Genomic DNA, 22,296 nt, shown 5'->3' with positions numbered 1-22,296 from the left:
AACTTAAAATGTTTGCTCGTCCCCGAGCAAAAGAAGAAAGAAAGAAGGAGAAGAAGAAGAAAAATGGAGGAGAGAGAGAGAGGTGTGTATTCGGCCAAGGGGAAGAAGAAAGGGTTGTGTTGTGTGAAAATGAAGAAGGAAAGAGGGATTTATATATGAGTGGGGGAAGGTTTAGGGTTCAGCCATTAGGGTTGGGTTTGGGAGGGAAAAGAGTTTGAATTTTGGAGGTAGGTGGGGTTTTTGGGAAAGAGAGGATGGATGTGAGTGGTGAAGAGGTGATGGGGAAGAGTGATTGAGGTGATTGGTGAAGGGTATTTGTGGAAGAGAGTTATGAAAAGGTGTGAAAAGGAGAGAAGAAAATGTGGGGATCCTGTGGGGTCCACAGATCCTGAGGGGATCCTGTAAGGTCCACAGATTCAGTGGGGTCAAGGACTTAACATCCCTCCTCCAATTAGGCATGTAAAACGCCTTTAGCACGCATGTCTGGCGTTAGACGCCAGCTTGCTGCTTGTTTTTGGTGTTTAATGCCCAAATGTAGCCTGTTTTTGGTGTTTAACGCCACTTCTATGCTCTGTTCTAGCGTTAAACGCCAGTCTGGTGCTTGTTTCTAGCGTTTAACGCTAGCTTGATACTTTTTTCTGGCGTTAAATGCCAGTTTGATGCTTCTTACAGGCGTTTAAACGCCAGTAAGTTCTTCCTCCAAGGTGAGCTATTTTTCAAGCTATTTTTCATTCTGTTTTTGATTTTTCAGTAGTTTTTGTGACTCCACATGATCATCAACCTAAAAAAAATAAAATAAAATAAAATAAATATAATTAAATAACATTGGGTTGCCTCCTAACAAGCACTTCTTTAATATCAATAGCTTGACAATGAGCTCTCATGGAGGCTCACAGATATTCAGAACATTGTTAGAACCTCCCAACACCAAACTTAGAGTTTGAATGTGGGGGTTCAACACCAAACATAGAGTTTGGTTGTGGCCTCCCAACACCAAACTTAGAGTTTGACTGTGGGGGCTTTGGTTGACTCTACAGTGAGAGAAGCTTTTCATGCTTCCTATCCATGGTTATAGAAGGAGATCCTTGAGTTTTAAACACAAGGTTGTCCTCATTCAGTTGAAGGATCAATTCTCCTCTGTCCACATCAATCACAGCTCTTGCTGTGGCTAGGAAGGGTCTTCCAAGGATGATGGATTCATCCTCATCCTTCCCAGTGTCTAGGATTATAAAATCAGCAGGGATGTAAAGGCCTTCAACCTTTACTAACACACCCTCTACTTGTCCATAAGCCTATTTTCTTGAGTTGTCTGCCATCTCTAAAGAGATTCTGGCAGCTTGCACCTCAAAGATCCGAAGTTTCTCCATTACAGAGAGTGGCATTAAGTTTATTCCTGACCCCAGGTCACACAGAGCCTTCTCAAAGGTCATGGTGCCTATGTTACAGGGAATTAGGATTTTACCAGGATCCTGTATCTTTTGAGGTAATTTCTGCCTATCCAATGCATTTAGTTTATTGGTGAGCAAGGAAGGTTCATCTTCCCAAGTCTCATTACCAAATAGCTTGGCATTCAGCTTTATGATTGCACCAAGGTATTTAGCAACTTGCTGTTTAGTAATGTCTTCATCCTCTTCAAAGGAAGAATACTCATCAGAGCTCATGAAGGGCAGAAGGAGGTTCAATAGAATCTCTATGGTCTCTAGATGAGCCTCAGATTCCTTTGGTTCCTCCAAAGGGAAACTCCTTATTGGTCACTGAGCGTCCTAGGAGGTCTTCCTCACTAGGATTCATGTCCTCCTCCTCCATTTTGGGTTCGGCCACACCAAGTAAAGTGATGACCTTGCACTCTCTTTTTGGATTCTCTTCTGTATTGCTTGGGAGAGTACTAGGAGGGGTTTCAGTGACTCTTTTACTCAGCTGGCCCACTTGTGCCTTCAAATTTCTAATGGAGGACCTTGTTTCATTCATGAAACTTAAAGTGGCCTTAGATAGGTCAGAGACTATATTTGCTCAGCTAGATAGATTTTGCTCAGAATTCTCTGTCTGTTGCTGAGTGGATGATGGAAAAGGTTTGCTATTGCTGAACCTGTTTCTTCCACCATTATTAAAGCCTTGTTGAGGCTTTTGTTGATCCTTCCACGAGAAATTTGGATGATTTCTCCATGAGAGATTATAGGTTTTTCCATAGGGTTCACCCATGTAATTCACCTCTACTATTTCAGTGTTCTCAGGATCATAGGCTTCTTCTTCAGATGATGCCTCTTGAGTACTGTTTGATGCAGCTTGCAATCCATTCAGACTTTGAGAAATCATATTGACTTACTGAGTTAATATTTTGTTCTGAGCCAATATGGCATTCAGAGTATCAATTTCAAGAACTCTCTTCCTCTGAGGCGTCCCATTACTCACAGGATTCCTTTCAGAAGTGTACATGAACTGGTTATTTGCAACTATGTCAATGAGTTCCTGAGCTTCTGCAGGCATTTTCTTTAGGTGAATAGATCCACTTGCAGAATGGTCCAATGACATCTTTGATAATTCAGATAGACCACAATAGAATATATCCAGGATGGTCCATTCTGAAAGCATGTCAGAAGGACACTTTTTGGTCAATTGCTTATATCTCTCCCAAGCTTCATAGAGGGATTCACCTTCTTTCTGTTTGAAGGTTTGAACATCCACTCTAAGCTTACTAAGCTTTTGAGAAGGAAAGAATTTGGCTAAGAAAGCCGTGACCAGCTTATCCCAAGAGTTTAGGCTATCTTTAGGTTGAGAGTCCAACCATATTCTAGCTCTATCTCTTACAGCAAACAGGAAAAGCATAAGCCTGTAGACCTCGGAGTCAACCCCATTGGTCTTAACAGTATCACAGATCTGCAAGAATTCAGTTAAGAACTGAAAAAAATCTTCTAATGGAAGTCCATGAAACTTGCAGTTCTGTTGCATCAGAGAAACTAATTGAGGCTTTAGCCCAAAATTGTTTGCTCCAATGGCAGGGATTGAGATGCTTCTTCCATGTAAATTGGAATTTGGTGCAGTAAAGTCACCAAGCATCTTCCTTACATTGTTATTATTTTCGGCCATGTCTCCTTCTTTTTCAAAAATTTTAGAAAAGTTTTCTTCAGAGTGTTGTATTTTAGCTTCTCTTAGCTTCCTCTTCAGAGTCCTTTCAGGTTCCGGATCTGCTTCAACAAGAATGTTCTTGTCCTTGCTCCTGCTCATGTGAAAAAGAAGAGAACACAAAAGAAAATACAGAATCCTCTATGTCACAGTATAGAGATTCCTTAGGTATGTATAAGAAAAGAAGAATATAAGGAGAAAAAGATAAGAATCCAAACACAGGGGAGATGAGTGGGTTCGAATTCTTGAGTGAAAGAGGGGTGTTAGTAGATAAATAAATAAATAGAAGGGGATGAGAGATGAGAGAATTCGAAAATTAAATAAAGTAAAATAAAAATATTTTTGTTTAAAATCACAGTTAAAATTCGAAAATAAAAAAAGAAAAATGAAATTAAATTAAATTAAAATTCAAAACAATTAGTTAATTAAAAAGGAATTTTGAAAAAGAGGAAGGTGATTTTCGAAAATTAGAGAGAGAAAATTAGTTAGGTAGTTTTGAAAAAGATAAGAATCAAACAAGATAAGATTAATTGAAAAAAAAGATTTGAAAATCAATTTTGAAAAGATAGAAACTTAGATAAGAAGTTAGAAAAGATTTTGAAATTGATTTTGAAAAAGATGTGATTGAAACTTATTTTGAGAAAGATTTGAAAAAGAAATAAAAAAAAGATTTGATTTTGAAAATTAAAGTTGATTACTTGACTAACAAGAAATAAAAAGATATGATTTTAAAATTTAAAGATTGAACCTTTCTTAATAGGCAAGTAACAAACTTTTTTGAATCAATCACATTAATTGTTAGTAAAAATTTTGAATTTATGAAACAAAATAATAAAAAGATTTTGAAAATTAAAATTTAAAATTTTCGAAAATATGAAAGAAAAAATGAAAAAGATTTAATTTTTGAAAAAGATTTGAAAAAGGTAGAATTTTTAAATTGAAAATTTGATTTGACTCATAAGAAACACTTAAATTTAGAAACTTTTTTACTAAATCAAACCAAATTTTTTAAAATTTATGAGAGAATAAGGGAAAGATATTTTTTTATTTTTGAATTTTTAATGAAGAAAGAGAAAAACACAAAAAAGACACAAGACATAAAAATTATGAATCAAAACACACAATGCATGCAAGAACACTTTGAATGTCAAGATGAACACCAAAAACTTTATTTTTGAAAATTTTTAAGAAAAGAAAAACATGCAAGACACTAAACTTAGAAATTTTCAATGTTGAGACATTAATAATTAAAAAATGCATATGAGAAACAAGAAAAGACACCAAACAAGAAATTTTAAAAATCAAACAAGAAGACTTACCAAGAACAAGTTGAAGATCATGAAGAATGCAATGCATGGATTTTCGAAAAATGCAAGAAAGAGATAAACATGCAATTGACACCAAACTTAAAAATTGACACAAGACTCAAACAAGAAACATCAAAATATTTTTGGTTTTTTATGATTTTGTAAAATTTTTTCGGTATTTTTCGAAAATTATTTTGAAAAAGAAAAATAAGGATTTCAAAATTTTTAATGAGAATTCCAGTAATCATGCAACGTTAGTCTAAAGCTCCGGTCCAGGAATTAGACGTGGCTTACTAGCTAGCCAAGCTTTCAGTGAAAGCTCTGGTCCAAAACACTAGACATGGCCAATGGCCAACCAAGCTTTAGCAGATCATTACATACAAAAGCTAAATTGCTGAGAAAGACAAAGAAGCTCTTCTCTAATGATAGTTAAAACCTCGGTCCAAAGGATTAGCCATGGCTTTACAGCCAGCCAGACTTCAACAGATCATCATGAAACTCTAGAATTCATTCTTAAAAATTCTGAAGAACATAGAATAATTAAATTTTTTTATTTTTTTGATTTTTGAACATTTTTTGAAAATAAAAATAATAAAAACAAAAAGCTTAAAATTAAAATAAAATTACCTAATCTGAGCAACAAGATGAACCGTCAGTTGTCCAAACTCGAACAATCCCCGGCAACGGCGCCAAAAACTTGGTGCACGAAGTTGTGATCCTTAACAATGGCGCCAAAAACTTGGTGCTCGGAACGTAATTCACACACTTTGTCATAACTTCGCACAACTAACCAGCAAGTGCACTGGGTCGTCCAAGTAATAAACCTTACGTGAGTAACGATCGATCCCACGAAGATTGTCGGCTTGAAGCAAGCTATGGTCACCTTGTAAATCTCAGTCAGGCGAATTCAAATAGTTATAGTGTTTTAATAATTAAAAGATAAATAAAACATAAAATGGGATAGAGATACTTATGTAAGTCATTGGTGAGAATTTCAGATAAGCGTATAGAGATGCTTTTGTTCCTCCTGAAGCTCTGCTTTCCTGCTGTCTTCATCCAATCATTCCCATTCCTTTCTATGGCAAGCTTTGTGTAGGGCATCACCGTTGTCAATGGCTACTTCCCATCCTCTCAGTGAAAATGGTCCAAGATGCGCTGTCACCGCACGACTGTTCATCTGTCGGTTCTTGATCATACTGGAATAGGATTCAGTAATCCTTTTGCGTCTGTCACTACGCCCAGCACTCGCGAGTTTGAAGCTCGTCACAGCCATCCCTTCCTGGATCCTACTCAGAATACCACAGACAAGGTTTAGACTTTTCAGACCTCAAGAATGGCCACCAATAGTTCTAGCCTATACCACGAAGACTCTGATCTCATTATCAGAAGGCTAAGAGATATACATTCAAGCTTGTTTGCATGTAGAACGGAAGTGTTTGTCAGGCACGAGTTCATAAGTGAGAATGATGATGAGTATCACATAATCATCACATTCATCATGTTCTTGTGTGGGAATGGATATCTTAGAGAAGAAATAGACTTGAATTGAATAGAAAAATAATAGTACTTTACATTACTTCATGTGGAACAGCAGAGCTCCACACCTTAATCTATGATGTGTAGAAACTCTACCCTTGAAAATACATAAGAACAAGGTCCAGGCATGGCCGAATGGCCAGCCTCCCCAAATGGCATATGAATTCGAAAATTTGGAAAAAGACCCCCAGTACAATTGTAAAGAGTTCTATTTACCCTAAACTAGTTACTAGGGTTACAGAATTGAGTAAATGATGCTGAAAATCACTTCCGGGCCCACTTGGCGTGTGCTTGGGCTGAGCATTGAAGCTTTCACGTGCAGAGGTCTTCCTTGGAGTTGAACGCCAGTTTGTAACCTGTTTCTGGCGTTTAACTCTAGAATAGGGCAGAGAGCTGGCGTTGAACGCCAGTTTGTGTCGTCTAAACTCGAGAAAAGTATAAACTATTATATATTGATGGAAATCCCTAGATGTCTACTTTGCAACGCATTTGAGAGCGCACCATTTGGACCTTTGTAGCTCCAAAAATTCCACTTTGAGTGCAGGGAGGTCAGAATCCAACAGCATCTGCAGTCCTTCTTCAACCTCTGAATCTGATTTTTGCTCAAGTCCCTCAATTTCAGCCAGAAATTACTTGAAATCACAGAAAAACACACAAACTCATAGTAAAGTCCAGAAATGTAATTTTTATTTAAAAACTAATAAAAATATACTAAAAACTAACTAAATCACACTAAAAACTATGTAAAAACAATGCCAAAAAGCGTATAAATTATCTGCTCATCAGACAGCAGAGTGCGAGCAGGCCTTCTAGGATTTCACAAGGTTCTTGGGACAACCACCTATTCTAACTCGACCACGGGAAGGAGAGCCACTTATATTTTACCTCGCAGTAGGCAATCGGGCAGTAGCCTCAGCACTAGTCCGAGAGGACAACAGTGGACAACAACCTATATACTTAATCAGTAAAGCACTATAAGGGTCCGAACTAAACTACCAAAAAATAGAAAAATTCGCATATGCTCTCATACTAACATCCCGACGACTTCGCCCATATTTCCAAGCTCATATCATCAGGGTTCGGACCAACCAGCCTATAAAAGGCATTCTACAGAAGACAGACTTAGCAGGAAGAATCCTACAATGGGCAGTTGAGTTCTCCGAATTCAACCTTCAATATGTAGCTCGGACAGCCATCAAATCACAGTATCTGGCCGACTTCATTGCAGAGTTTACGGACACCTCAGAAATCCCTACAGAATGGAGTCTCTACATAGACGGTTCCTCAAACAAAACCGAAAGTGGTGCAGGCGTGATAATAGAAAGCAATCAGGGAACCCAAATCAAACTTTCCCTTAAATTCGGGTTCCCTGCTTCAAATAACCAGGCCGAATATGAGGCACTACTAGCTAGTTTGAAGCTGGCTAAGGAGGTTGGAGCTCAAAAGCTTATCATCTTCAGCGACTCACAAGTAGTCACCTCACAAATAGTAGGGAGCTACCAAGCTAAGGATCCCACCAAGAAAAAGTACTTGGATAAAACCAGGGAACAGCTCAGACAACTCAGGGAATATGAGGTCCGCCATATACCTCGGGAACAAAATGCTCGAGCTGATGCACTCTCAAAACTAGCCAGCACCAAACCAGGGGGCAACAATAGAAGCCTCATCCAGGAGATGCTGCAGAACCCGTCAATCTCAGAAGAAGAAAATGTCTTAGCCATAATAGGTCTGGATCAAGGATGGATGACTCCCATAATTAACTACCTCAAAATAGAAACACTCCCTACAGATAAGAAGGAGGCAAAGAGGTTAAAGTGGGAAGCACAATACTACACCATCATAAACAATACTCTATACAAGAGAGGAATTTCAACACCACTGTTAAAATGTGTACCGACTTCCAACACAAAGGAAGTTTTAGAAGAAGTACACAGTGGCATATGTGGCAACTATCTCGGAGCATAAGCCCTCGCCAAAAAAGTAATCCGGGCCGGATTCTATTGGCCAACTTTACAAAAAGAAGCAATGGAATTCGTAAAGACATGTCCACCATGTCAGAAACATGCTAATTTTCACATCGCCCAACCAGAGGAGCTCATCAGCGTAACCTCACCCTGGCCATTTGCAAAATGGGGACTCGACCTCCTTGGGCCCTTCCCTCAAGGATCAAGACAGGTCAAGTTCCTCATCATTGGGATAGACTATTTTACAAAATGGATTGAGCAGAACCCCTAGCCAACGCCACTACTCAAAGAAGTCGAAAATTCCTATATAGAAACATTGTCACAAGGTTTGGGGTTCCATACTCCATCACCACAGATAATGGCACTCGATTCACAGAAGCAAGTGGTGCACGAAATTGTGATCTCAACGGCGCCAAAAACTTGGTACGCACGCTCATAATCTCAATTCTTTTTCACAACTCCGCACAACTAACCAGCAAGTGCACTGGGTCGTCCAAGTAATAAACCTTACGTGAGTAAGGGTCGATCCTACGGAGATTGTCGGCTTGAAGCAAGCTATGGTCATCTTGTAAATCTCAGTCAGGCAGATTCAAATGCTTATAAGGTTTTGATAATTAAAATATAAATAAAATATAAAATAAGATATAGATACTTACATAATTCATTGGTTAGAATTTCAGATAAGCGTATGGATATGCTTTGCTCCTTCTGAATCTCTGCTTTCCTACTGTCTTTATTCAATCATTCATACTCCTTTCCATGGCAAGCTGTATATTGGGGGATCACCGTTGTCAATGGCTACCGTCCGTTCTCTCAGTGAAAATGGTCCAAATGCGCTGTCACCGCACGGCTAATCATCTGTCGGTTCTCACTCATGTTGGAATATGATCTATTGATCCTTTTACGTCTATCACTATGCCCAACACTCGCGAGTTTGAAGCTCGTCACAGTCATCCCATCCCAAATCCTACTCGGAATACCACAGACAAGGTTTAGACTTTCCAGATCTCAGAATGCTGCCAATTGATTCTAGCTTATACCACAAAGACTCCGATCTTTCGGAATGGAGGCTAAGAGATATGCATTCAAGCTTATTTTCATGTAGAACGGAAGTGGTTGTTAGGCACACGTTCATAGGTGAGAATGGTGATGAGTGTCACATAGTCATCACATTCATCATGTTCTTGGGTGCGAATGAATATCTTAGAATAAGAATAAGCTTGAATTGAATAGAAAAACAATAGTACTTTGCATTAATTCATGAGGAACAGCAGAGCTCCACACCTTAATCTATAGGGTGTAGAAACTCCACTGTTGAAAATACATAAGTGAAAATAGGGTAGACATGGCTGAGTGGCTAGCCTCCCATGGAGGTCTCAGAACATAAAAGTTACATAATATGTTCCAGAGATGTAAAATAAATCACTAAAAGTAGTTTTTATACTAAACTAGTAGCTAGGGTTACAGAAAATAAGTAACTAAGTGCAGATAGTGCAGATATCCACTTCCGGGGCCCACTTGGTGTGTGCTTGGGCTGGGTATTGAAGCTTTCATGTGTAGAGACTCCTCTTGGAGTTAAATTCCAGCTTTCAACCTGTTTGTGGCGTTTAACTATGGTTTGTAACCTATTTCTGGTGTTTAACTTCATAATAGAGTAGGAAGTTGGCGTTTGAACGCCAGTTTGCGTCGTCAAAACTCGGGCAAAGTATGGACTATTATATATTTCTGGAAAGCCTTGGATGTCTACTTTCCAACGCAATTAAGAGAGCGCCAATTGGGTTTCTGTAGCTCTAGAAAATCTATTTCGAGTGCAGGGAGCTCAGAATCCAACAGCATCTACAGTCCTTTTTCAGCCTCTGAATCAGATTTTTGCTCAGGTCCCTCAATATCAGCCAGAAAATACCTGAAATCATAGAAAAACACACAAGCTTAGAGTAAAGTCCAGAAATGTAAATTTTGCTTAAAAACTAATAAAAATATAATAAAAACTAACTAAAACATACTAAAAATTACCTAAAAACAATGCCAAAAAGCGTATAAATTATCCGCTCATCACAACACCAAACTCAAATTGTTGCTTGTCCCCAAGCAACTGAAAATCAAATAGGATAAAAAGAAGAGAATATACTATAAATTCCAAAATATCAATGAAACTTAGCTCCAATTAGACGAGCAGGACTAGTAGCTTTTTGCCTCTAAACAGTTTTGGCATCTCACTTTATCCTTTGAAATTCAGAATGATTGGCATTTATAGGAACTCGGAATTTAGATAGTGTTGTTGATTCTCCTAGTTCAGTATGTTGATTCTTGAACATAGCTACTTTATGAGTCTTGGCCGTGGCCCTGAGCACTTTGTTTTCCAGTATTACCACCGGATACATAAATGCCACAGACACATAGTTTGGTGAACCTTTTCAGATTGTGACTCAACTTTGCTAGAGTCCCCAATTAGAGGTGTCCAGGGTTCTTAAGCACACTCTTTTTGCTTTGGATCACGACTTTAACCGCTCAGTCTCAAGCTCTTCACTTGACACCATCACGCCACATGTACATGGTTAGGGACAGCTTGGTTTAGCCGCTTAGGCCAGGATTTTATTCCTTTGGGCCCTCCTATCCATTAATGCTCAAAGCCTTGGATCCTTTTTACCCTTGCCTTTTGGTTTAAAGGGTTACTGGCTTTTTGCTCTTGCCTTTTGGTTTAAAGAGCTCTTGGCTTTTTCTGCTTGCTTTTTCTTTTTCTTTCTTTTTTTCTTTCTTTTATTTTCGCCATTTTTTTTCGCAAGCTTTTGCTTTTTCACTGCTTTTTCTTACTTCAAGAATCAATTTTATGATTTTTCAGATTATCAATAACATTTCTCCTTTTTCATTATTCTTTCAAGAGCCAATAATTTTAACATTCATAAACAACAAATTCAAAAATATGCACTGTTCAAGCATTTCATTCAAAAAACAAAAAGTATTGCCACCACATCAAAATAATTAAACTAATTTCAAGGATGAATTTGAAATCATGTACTTCTTGTTCTTTTGTAATTAAAAACATTTTTCATTTAAGAAAGGTGATGGATTCATAGGACATTCATAGCTTTAAGACATAGACACTAGATACTAATGATCATGTAATAAAACACAAACATAAATAAAACATAAAGCATAATTTTTGAAAAACAGAAAAATAAGGACAAGGAGATTAAAGAACGGGTCCACCTTAGTGATGGAGGCTAGTTCTTCCTCTTGAAGATCCAATGGAACGCTTGAGCTCCTCTATGTCTCTTCCTTGCCTTTGTTGCTCCTCCCTCATAGCTCTTTGATCTTCTCTAATTTCATGGAGGAGGATGGAATGCTCTTCGTGCTCCACCCTTAGTTGTCCCATGTTGGAACTTAATTCTCCTAAGGAGGTGTTGATTTGCTCCCAATAGTTTTGTGGAGGGAAATGCATCCCTTGAGGCATCTCAGGGATTTCTTGATGAGGAATTTCCTCATGCTCTTGTTGAGATCCATGAGTGGGCTCTCTTGTTTGCTCCATCCTCTTTTTAGTGATGGGCTTGTCCTCTTCAATAAGGATGTCTCCCTCTATGATAATCCCAGCCGAATTTAAGAGGTGACAAATGAGGTGAGGAAAGGCTAACCTTGCCTAAGTGGAGGACTTGTCAGCCCCCTTGTAGAGTTCTTGAGGTATAATCTCATGAACTTCCACTTCCTCCCCAATCATGATACTATGGGTCATGATAGCCTAGTCTATAGTAACTTTAGACCGGTTGCTAGTGGGAATGATTGAGCGTTGGATGAACTCTAACCATCCTCTAGCCACAAGCTTAAGGTCATACCTTCTCAATTGAACCGGCTTACCTCTTGAGTCAATTTTCCATTGAGCTCCTTCCACACATATGTCCATGAGAACTTGGTCCAACCTTTGATCAAAGTTGACCCTTATAGTGTAGGGGCGTGCATTTTCTTGCATCATTGGCAAGTTGAGCGCTAACCTTACATTTTCCGGACTGAAATCTAAGTATTTCCCCCGAACCATTGTAAGCCAATTCTCTGGATTCGGGTTCATACTTTGATCATGGTTCTTAGTGATCCATGCATTTGCATAGAACTCTTGAACCATTAATATTCCGACTTGTTTTATAGGATTGGAGAGAACTTCCCATTCTCTTCTTCTAATCTCATGTCGGATCTCCGGATACTCACTCCTTTTGAGCTTGAAAAGGACCTCAGGGATCACCTTTTTCTTGGCCACAACTTCATAGAAGTGGTCTTGATGGACCTTTGAGATGAATCTTTCCATCTCCCATGACTCAGAGGTGGAAGCAACTGCCTTCCCTTTCCTCTTTCTTGAGGTTTTTCTGGCCTTAGGTGCCATTAATGGTTATGGAAAAATAAAAAGCAATACTTTTACCACACCAAACTTAAAAGGTTTGCGCGTTCTCGAGCAAGAGAAGAAAGAAAGTAGTAGAAGAAGAAGAAAATAGAATAGATGGAGGGAGATATATAGTTCGGCCAAGGGGTAGAAGTAGTGGTTGTAATGTGTGAAAATAAAGGAGTGGTGAGGGGTTTATATAGGGGTGGGGGGAGGGTTAGGTTTCGTGTATTAGGGTTAGGTTTTGGAGGGAATGGATTTTGAATTTGGAGGTAGGTGGGGTTTTTGGGAAAGAGTGGATGGATGTGATTGGTGAAGAGGTGATGCGTAATGGTGATGGAGGTGATTGGTGAAAGGTATTTGGGGAAGAGGGTAAGATTTGATAGGTGAAGGGTATTTGGGGAAGAGTGTTATGGAAAGGTGTGAAGAGGAGAGAAGAAGAGGTGGGGTAGGTGGGGATCCTATGGGGTCCACAGATCCTGAGGGGTCAATGACTTAGCATCCCTGTTCCATTTAGGCATGTAAACGCCCTTAGAGTGTAATCCTGGCATTTAACGCCAGACTACTGCTTATTTCTGGCGTTAAACGCCAAGCTGTAACCTGTTTCTGGCGTTTAACGCCAGCTTGATGCTTCTTTCTAGCGTTAAACGCCAGTCTGATGCTTCTTACTGGCGTTTAAACGCCAGCAAGCTTATCCTCAAGGGTGTGCTATTTTTAATGCTATTTTTTATTTTATTTTTGATTTTTTAGTTATTTTTGTGACTTCACATGATCATCAACCTACAGAAAACATAAAATAACAATGGAAAATAAATAGATATAATTAAATAACATTGGGTTGCCTCCTAATAAGCGCTTCTTTAATGTCAATAGCTTGACAGTGAGCTCTTATGGAGCCTCACAGATAATCAGAGCATGGTTGGGGCCTCTCAACACCAAACTTAGAGTTTGGTTGTGGCCTTCCAACACCAAACTTAGAGTTTGAATGTGGAGATTTTGTTTGACTCTGTATTGAGAGAAGCTTTTCATGCTTTCTCTCCATGGTTAAAGAAGGAGAACATTGAGTCTTAAATACAAGGTAGTCCTCATTCAACTGAAGGACCAAGTCTCCTCTGTCAACATCAATCATAGCTTTTGCTGTGGCTAGGAAAGGTCTGCCAAGGATGATGGATTCATCCTCATCCTTCCCAGTGTCTAGGATTATGAAATCAGCAGGGATGTAAAGGCCTTCAACCTTCACTAGCACGTCCTCTACTAGTCCATAAGCCTGTTTCATTGATTTGTCTGCCATCTCTAGTGAGATTCTTGCAGCTTGTACCTCAAAGATTCTCAGTTTCTCCATTACAGAGAGTGGCATGAGGTTTATCCCAAACCCCATATCACACAGAGCCTTCTCAAAAGTCATGGTGCCTATGGTACAAGGTATGAAGAATTTTCTGGGATCCAGTTTCTTCTGAGGTAATGTCTACCTCATTAATGCATTCAGTTCATTGGTGAACAAGGGGGTTCATCCTCCCAAGTCTCAGTACCAAATAACTTGGCATTCAGCTTCATGATTGCTCCTAGATATTTAGCAACTTGCTCTTTAATGATGTCTTCATCCTCTTCAGAGGAAGAATATTCATCAGAGCTCATGAATGGCAGAAGGAAATTCAATAAAATCTCTATGGTCTCTATATGAGCCTCAGATTCCTTTGGTTCCTCAAAGGGAAACTCTTTTCTGTCCAGAGGATGTCCTATGAGGCCTTTCTCACTGGGACTCACGTCCTCCTCACTCTTTCCAGGTTTAGCCATGTTGGTCATGTTATGGCCTTGCACTCTCTCCTGGGATTTTCTTCTGTATTGCTTGGGAGAGTACTGGGAGGAGTTTCAGTAATCTTCTTACTCAGCTGACCCACCTGTGCCTCCAAATTTCTAATGGAGGACCTTGTTTCATTCATGAAACTTAGTGTGATCTTGGATAGATCAGAGACTATGATTGCCAGGCCAGAATGGCTCTGTTCAAAATTTTCTGTCTGTTGCTGAGAAGATGATGGAAAAGGTTTGCTATTGCTAAACCTATTTCTTCCACCATTATTGTTGAAGCCTTGTTGAGGCTTCTGTTGGTCCTTCCATGAGAACTTTGGATGATTTCTCCATGAAGGATTATAGGTGTTTCTAATGACAAGTCATCTTAGCCTAGTTTCACTAGTCTTTTTCCTTTGTTTTCATTTAGTTTTATGCACTTTCTTGGGCCATAAGTAAGCCAATTGGGTGGAATATCATGTTTCCCTAGATTCAATCAACTATGGATGAATTGATGCATTTTCATGAGTTTTATGCCATAATTGCTTATATGACAAGAAAAAGAATAACTCTCATGATTAGAGCATAGCTTTGATGCAATTGTTGGTTGATGATAGTTGGAATAAAGCTTGGAAGAAGGTTGCAAGAATGGGCTTGAAAAGAGGGATTCACGTTTGTGCTAACGTTTGCCTCAAACGTTAACTCAAACGTGAGAAGCAGATGAAGAACACCCTGGAGAAGAGCCAACATTTGCGCCAACGTTTGCCTCAAACGTTGAGGCAAACGTTGGCTGAAGAAGGAGCAAGGGAAGGCAACGTTTGTGCCAACGTTTGCCTCAAACGTGAGGTCAAACATTGACGCCAAAGAGAAGAGAAAGAGCACTCCTGGGCATGGCAACGTTTGAGCCAACGTTTGCCTCAAACGTGAGGTCAAATGTTGGCCACATATTAGCAAGGAGAAGCACCCCTGGAGCAAACCAACGTTTGCGCCAACGTTTGCCTCAAACATGAGGTCAACCGTTGGCGCCATAAAAGCAAAGAAGAGCACCTCTGTTTGATGCATTGAGTGAGCCACGTTTGCGCCAATGTTTGCCTCAAACGTTGGGCCAAACGTTGGCCAAAGGAGTAGCATGGGGGAACCACGTTTGAGCTCATGTTTGACCTCAAACGTTGGCTCAAACGTGGAAGACAGCAACTTGGCCGAGCTGCATAATGTCACACAAGGGACGTTTGAGTCAACATTTGCCTCAAACGTTGACTCAAACATGAATGGTTCATGGCCCGGTTCACAAATGAATTTCTTCCCAATACCAAGAGCAATCAACGGAGGCTACTATCAACCCAATTCCATCAAGACTAAAGGCCCAATTCAAGGCTTAATGATCATTTGAAGAAAGTGTATAAATAGCTTAGGATTTGAAGTTTTAGAGAGCTTCCTTTTTAGAATTTTTAATACTTGCAGTAGAGAGCTCACCTTAGTAGTTGCTTTTAGAATTTGAGAGTTCCTGGGAAGGAGAATTGAATTCTCTTCCTCTGGGTTGTTTTTGTTTTCTTTTCTACACACTTTGTCTGAGTCTTGAGTGTTGAGAATTGAAGGAATTCTGTTTCATCTCCCCTTGAGATCTCTCTATTTTGATTTACTGCATCATTGAGAATTTGCAATTTCACTTCTTTTCTTCTACTGCTTAATCTTTACTTTTCTTGCAATTGAATTCTAAATTTGGATCTAGGAAGGCATTAAGATCTAGACTTGGTTATCTAGTCTCTTGGGTCCTGAGATCTATTGGTTTCCATTTCAATTTCCTTGTTTCGTTGCTACACAAAGCTTATTGCTATTGTCATTTGGGATCCGGTCTAATTGAATCCATCTTTTATATTTCTGTTTGTTGAATTTTACTTTTCCTTGTTTAATTTCTGCAATCCCAATTCCCAACTCCCTTTATAATTCAAGCATTTTACATTTGTTGCACTTTAAGATTCTGCAATTTACATTTCTTGCGTTCTAAGTTTCTGCCATTTAATTTCTTGTTCTTTAAGATTCAGCTCTTTTTCTTTTTGTTCCCTTTAATTTCATGCATATCACCCACTCCCCTTTACATTCTATATAATTTAATTCCTGTCAACATAATTTCACACAATCAACACTTGTTTGCTTGAATAATTCAACCACTAAACTAAAGTTGCTCAATCCTTCAATCCCTGTGGGATCAACCTCACTCCCGTGAGTTATTATTACTTGATGCGACCCGGTGCACTTGCCGGTAAGTTATGTGTCGGATCGTTTTCCGCAAATTGGGAACTACCTTTTGAACTCATGTGTAATGCAAGTGACATTGCAATTGGTGCTGTGCTTGGACAAAAGAAGGGAAACTTGCATCACGTCATATATTATGCAAGTAAAGTATTGAATGAAGCTCAAAAAAATTACACCACAACGGAGAAGGAATTGTTAGCTGTGGTTTATGCATTTGATAAGTTCAGATCATACTTGATAGGATCCAAAATTGTGGTTTATACTGATCATGCTGCCATTAAGTATTTAATGTCAAAACAGGATGCTAAGCCAAGACTTATCAGGTGGATATTACTCTTACAAGAATTTGATATTGAAATAAAGGACAAGAAGGGCACTGAAAACCAAGTTGCTGATCATTTATCAAGACTACCACAAGAAACAATCCAAGAAGCCTCACAACCTGTGAATGAAAGCTTCCCAGATGAACATTTCCTGCAGATTCAACAAGCACCTTGGTTTGCTGACATAGCAAACTACAAAGTAGGGAGGAAGATACCTCAAGAATTATCTAAGCAACAAGTGAAGAAGTTAATCAATGAAGCAAGAAAGTTCTTGTGGGATGAACCTTTCCTGTTCAAGACATGCTCTGATGGAGTAATTAGGAGATGTGTTCCTGAGAGTGAAATAAGAAATATACTGTGGCATTGTCATGGCTCAGCCTATGGTGGACATTTTGGGCCAGAAAGAACAGTTGCAAAGATACTACAGAGCGGGTTCTATTGGCCAACTATCTTCAAAGATGCTAGAGAATTTGTTCACCAATGCAACGAATGCCAGAGAACAGGAGGCCTGACAAGAAGGAATGAGATGCCTCAAAACTTCATTCTGGAAGTGGAATTATTTGACTTATGGGGTATTGACTTCATGGGACCTTTCCCCCCTTCCTATTCTTTTAGATATATTTTGGTGGCAGTAGAATACGTCTTAAAGTGGGTGGAAGCCATAGCCACAACCACCTGTGATGCACAAATTGTCCTTCAATTCCTTAAGAAGCATATTTTCACTAGATATGGGGTTCCCAAGGGTCTTGTGAGTGACGGTGGTAGCCATTTTTGCAACAAACAGATAGAGAAGCTCCTCCATAAATATGGAGTGATTTATAAAGTAGCCACGCCATATCACCCCCAGACCAATGGACAGGCTGAATTGGCAAATCGGGAACTGAAGAAGATTCTGGAAAAGATAGTAGGAAGTTCAAGAAAAGATTGGGCTCGGAAGCTGGAGGATGCACTCTGGGCATACAGGACAGCTTTTAAAACTCCCATTGGGAAGTCACCCTTTCAGCTATTATATGGCAAATCATGTCACCTCCCTGTGGAGCTTGAACACAAAGCTTTTTGGGCTACTAAACTCCTAAACCTTGACTCTGAAGCAGCAGGAGAGAAAAGGTTATTGCAGCTAAATGAACTGGATGAATTTAGGCTAGAAGCCTATGAAAGTGCCAAGATATACAAGGAAAAAGCCAAGAGGTGGCATGACAAGAAGGTCATGAAGAAAGAATTCAAACTAGGGCAGCAAGTACTTTTGTACAACTCACGGCTCAAGATATTCCCTGGCAAGCTTAAATCTAAGTGGACTGGTCCATATTTGGTAACCAAGGTTTTTCCTTATGGAAGTATTGAATTGCTAGATGAAGCAACAAAGAGTCAATTCACAGCAAATGGTCACAGAGCAAAGCTGTACTTAGGAGGACATTGGGTCAAGGAAAAAGAGGTCCAGAGCTTACAACATCCTTGAAGCAAAAATTGAAGAATGTCAAGCTAGTGACATTAAAAGAGCGCTTGTTGGGAGGCAACCCAACCTGAGGTAATCATTTTCTTTCAATGGTAGTTCAATAAAAAGATTAAGTGGATTCACCTGCAGTGCAACGAGCTAAGTTTGGTGTCACACATCAAAATAATTTAAAGGAGAATGAAAGATTTTAAGTTTGGTGTTCCACCAAAAATCTAGTTTAAAAACACATTCTCACCTTCTGCATAAAGGGTTGCTAGTTCCAAGCAATCAGATGAATCATTTAATCATTGTTTGTTTCTACTTTGTAGTTTTATTATTTTTAGCTAAGACACTGGGAATTCACATATGATCAACTCGATGCATCAAAGGTAGTGGCAAGGGACTAAGTTTGGTGTTCACACACACCAAAGTAAGTTCAAAAGCCCATAAGAAGGTCCTGCACACTAACTAGTTATCTAAGGGCTTGAGAAACAAGCAACTTCCCTTTAATTCTGCAGGGATTCAAACACTTTCTCGGGAGGACTTCACACCATCAGTTGAGAGTAAGAAGAAGAAGCCACCAAAAGGTTGTATTGACACTTAACTCCATCAACATGCAAATTTTATAAATTTGAAGTTTGAATATGCCTATCTTAGCAGTAACAGTTAGTTCAGTAGTTATGCATCTTGAATATTATTATCAATAAGAATGGTAGTCTAAGTGTACTTATGTGTTTACTTTCACTTAACTAATGCATGCTTTGTCCCCTGCATCTTTTCAATTCAATAAAAGAAATGTTTGAAGCATGAAGTAAGATGGTTCATTGTTAGCTAGAAGTCAAATAATAGTAAGTGGTGGCATGTATCTGTGATTGTGTGGCAACTCACTATTAGTGAATAAAAGGAATAGATTGTTCTCTTTTTAAGAAGAAAGTAGTTCACTGTTTATGAATCTCAACAAAATAAAAGTCCTTGGGTGAAAAGAAAAACAAAAAGAGAAGAGAAAAAGCCAAAAGTGGCAACAGAACAAAAGAAAAATAAAAAGAAACAAAGCTAGACACCAATAGTTTGAACTTTAGAATATATGCCTGTGGTGTCTTTGTACTAGGATCTGCTTGGATTATTAAGTTCTTTGGAGTGCATTAACACTTGGTAACTTGGGTTAACTAACCCGGGATTATCAACTGAAGGTCCACTTTCAAGAGCAACCTAGCTACAAGACATTTAGTAACCCAAAGAGGTGCTGGGCATCAATGTTCTAAGAAGGGATGTGAGCCAAGTGTCTAAAGTGAATAATGTGTCAAGCATAAATAAAGAAAAGAGCTTGTTACACATGACACTGAACTAAAACTTATAAAGAAAAGAATTCAGTAAACAAGGACAAAGGAATAATGAGAGGTCATAGCAGTGTTTTGCTTGATGCTTAGAGAGAACTTTCTAGGCTTACTTGTCAATAAGAAGTGAGTAGTTATATATCTGCATAAAACCCCATGAGCTACCAATAATACTCTGCTAACATGAGCATTCTCTTTTGTTTTCATTCTTTCTTCTTAATAATTCTGTTCTTGCTTAGGGACAAGCAAGTTTTAAGTTTGGTGTTGTGATGACAAGTCATCTTAGCCTAGTTTCACTAGTCTTTTTCCTTTGTTTTCATTTAGTTTTATGAACTTTCTTGGGCCATAAGTAAGCCAATTGGGTGGAATATCATGTTTCCCTAGATTCAATCAACTATGGATGAATTGATGCATTTTCATGAGTTTTATGCCATAATTGCTTATATGACAAGAAAAAGAATAACTCTCATGATTAGAGCATAGCTTTGATGCAATTGTTGGTTGATGATAGGTGGAATAAAGCTTGGAAGAAGGTTGCAAGAATGGGCTTGAAAAGAGGGATTCACATTTGAGCTAACGTTTGCCTCAAACGTTAACTCAAACGTGAGAAGCAGATGAAGAACACCCTGGAGAAGAGCCAACGTTTGCACCAACGTTTGCCTCAAACGTTGAGGCAAACGTTGGCTGAAGAAGGAGCAAAGGAAGGCAACGTTTGCGCCAACGTTTGCCTCAAACGTGAGGTCAAACGTTGGGCACATATTAGCAAGGAGAAGCACCCCTGGAGCAAACCAACATTTGCGCCAACGTTTGCCTCAAACGTGAGGTCAAACGTTGGCGCCATAAAAGCAAAGAAGAGCACCTCTGTTTGATGCATTGAGTGAGCCACGTTTGCGCCAACGTTTGCCTCAAACGTTGGGCCAAACGTTGGCCAAAGGAGTAGCATGGGGGAACCACGTTTGAGCTCATGTTTGACCTCAAACGTTGGCTCAAACGTGGAAGACAGCAACTTGGCCGAGCTGCATAATGTCACACAAGGGACGTTTGAGTCAACGTTTACCTCAAACGTTGACTCAAATGTGAATGGTTCATGGCCCGGTTCACAAATGGATTTCTTCCCAACACCAAGAGCAATCAACGGAGGCTACTATCAACCCAATTCCATCAAGACTAAAGGCCCAATTCAAGGCTTAATGATTATTTGAAGAAAGTGTATAAATAGCTTAGGATTTGAAGTTTTAGAGAGCTTCCTTTTTAGAATTTTTAATACTTGCAGTAGAGAGCTCACCTTAGTAGTTTCTTTTAGAATTTGAGAGTTCCTGGGAAGGAGAATTGAATTCTCTTCCTCTGGGTTGTTTTTGTTTTCTTTTCTACACACTTTGTCTGAGTCTTGAGTGTTGAAAATTGAAGGAATTCTGTTTCAATCTCACCTTAAGATCTCTCTGTTTTGATTTACTGCATCATTGAGAATTTACGATTTCACTTCTTTTCTTCTACTGCTTAATCTTTACTTTTCTTGCAATTGAATTCTAAATTTGGATCTAGGAAGGCATTGAGATCTAGACTTGGTTATCTAGTCTCTTGGGTCGTGAGATCTATTGGTTTCCATTTCAATTTCCTTGTTTCGTTGCTACACCAAGCTTATTGCTATTGTCATTTGGGATCCGGTCTAATTGAATCCATCTTTTATATTTCTGTTTGTTGAATTTTACTTTTCCTTGTTTAATTTCTGCAATCCCAATTCCCAACTCCCTTTATAATTCAAGCAATTTACATTTCTTGCACTTTAAGATTCTTCAATTTACATTTCTTGCGTTCTAAGTTTCTGCCATTTAATTTCTTGTTCTTTAAGATTCAGCTCTTTTTCTTTTTGTTCCCTTTAATTTCATGCAAATCACCCACTCCCCTTTACATTCTATGCAATTTAATTCCTTTCAACACAATTTCACACAATCAACACTTGTTTGCTTGACTAATTCAACCACTAAACTAAAGTTGCTCAATCCTTCAATCCCTGTGGGATCGACCTCACTCCCGTGAGTTATTATTACTTGATGCGACCCGGTGCACTTTCCGGTAAGTTTTGTGTCGGATCGTTTTCCGCACATCAGTTTCCATAGGGTTCTCCCATGTAATTCACCTCGGCCATTACAGATTTCTCAGGATTATAAGCTTCTTCTTCAGAAGATGCTTCTTTAGTACTGTTGGATGCAACTTGCAATCCATTCAAACTCTAAGAAATCATATTGACTTGCTGAGTCAATATTTTGTTCTGAGCCAATATGGCGTTCAGAGTATCAATTTCAAGAACTCCCTTTTTCTGAGGCGTCCTATTGTTCACCAGATTCCTCTCAGAGGTGTACATGAACTGGTTATTTGCAACCATTTTAATGAGTTCCTGAGCTTCTGCAGGGGTTTTCAGATGAAGAGGTCCTCCTGCAGAATGGTCCAATGACATCGTTGACAACTCAGACAGACCATCATAGAATATACATATGATGCTCCATTCTGGAAGCATGTCAGTAGGACACTTTTTGATCAATTGCTTATATCTTTCCCAAGCTTCATAGAGGGACTCACCTTCCTTCTGTATGAAGGTTTGGATTTCCACTCTAAGCTTGCTCATCTTTTGAGGTGGAAAGAATTTGGCCAGGAAAGCACTGACCAACTTTTCCCAAGAGTTCAGGCTTTCCTTAGGTTGTGAATCCAACCATGTTCTAGCTCTGTCTCTTACAGTAAAAAGGAAAAGTGTAAGCCTGTAGACCTCGGGATCAACTCCATTGGTCTTGACAGTGTCACAGATTTGTAAGAATTCAGCTAAGAACTGATGGAAATCTTCCAATGGAAGTCCATGACACTTGCAATTCTGTTGTATTAGAGAA

At 39.0% G+C, this 22,296-nt stretch overlaps 2 non-coding genes across 2 annotated transcripts; both read left to right on the top strand.

Annotated features, from left to right (window-relative positions):
- The first annotated feature begins 2,583 nt into the window (after positions 1-2,583).
- On the top strand, positions 2,584-2,691 carry LOC112726015 (small nucleolar RNA R71). Its single transcript, XR_003165088.1, has one exon. It is a non-coding gene; the product is annotated as a small nucleolar RNA R71 (small nucleolar RNA).
- Positions 2,692-21,926: 19,235 nt separating this feature from the next.
- On the top strand, positions 21,927-22,034 carry LOC112726121 (small nucleolar RNA R71). The gene has a single exon (XR_003165187.1). It is a non-coding gene; the product is annotated as a small nucleolar RNA R71 (small nucleolar RNA).
- The last annotated feature ends 262 nt before the right edge of the window (positions 22,035-22,296 follow it).

This window comes from Arachis hypogaea, chromosome 11 (genome assembly GCF_003086295.3).
Source record: "Arachis hypogaea cultivar Tifrunner chromosome 11, arahy.Tifrunner.gnm2.J5K5, whole genome shotgun sequence".
NCBI classification, from domain to species: domain Eukaryota; kingdom Viridiplantae; phylum Streptophyta; class Magnoliopsida; order Fabales; family Fabaceae; genus Arachis; species Arachis hypogaea.
This window is presented reverse-complemented; position numbering and strand designations above follow the sequence as displayed.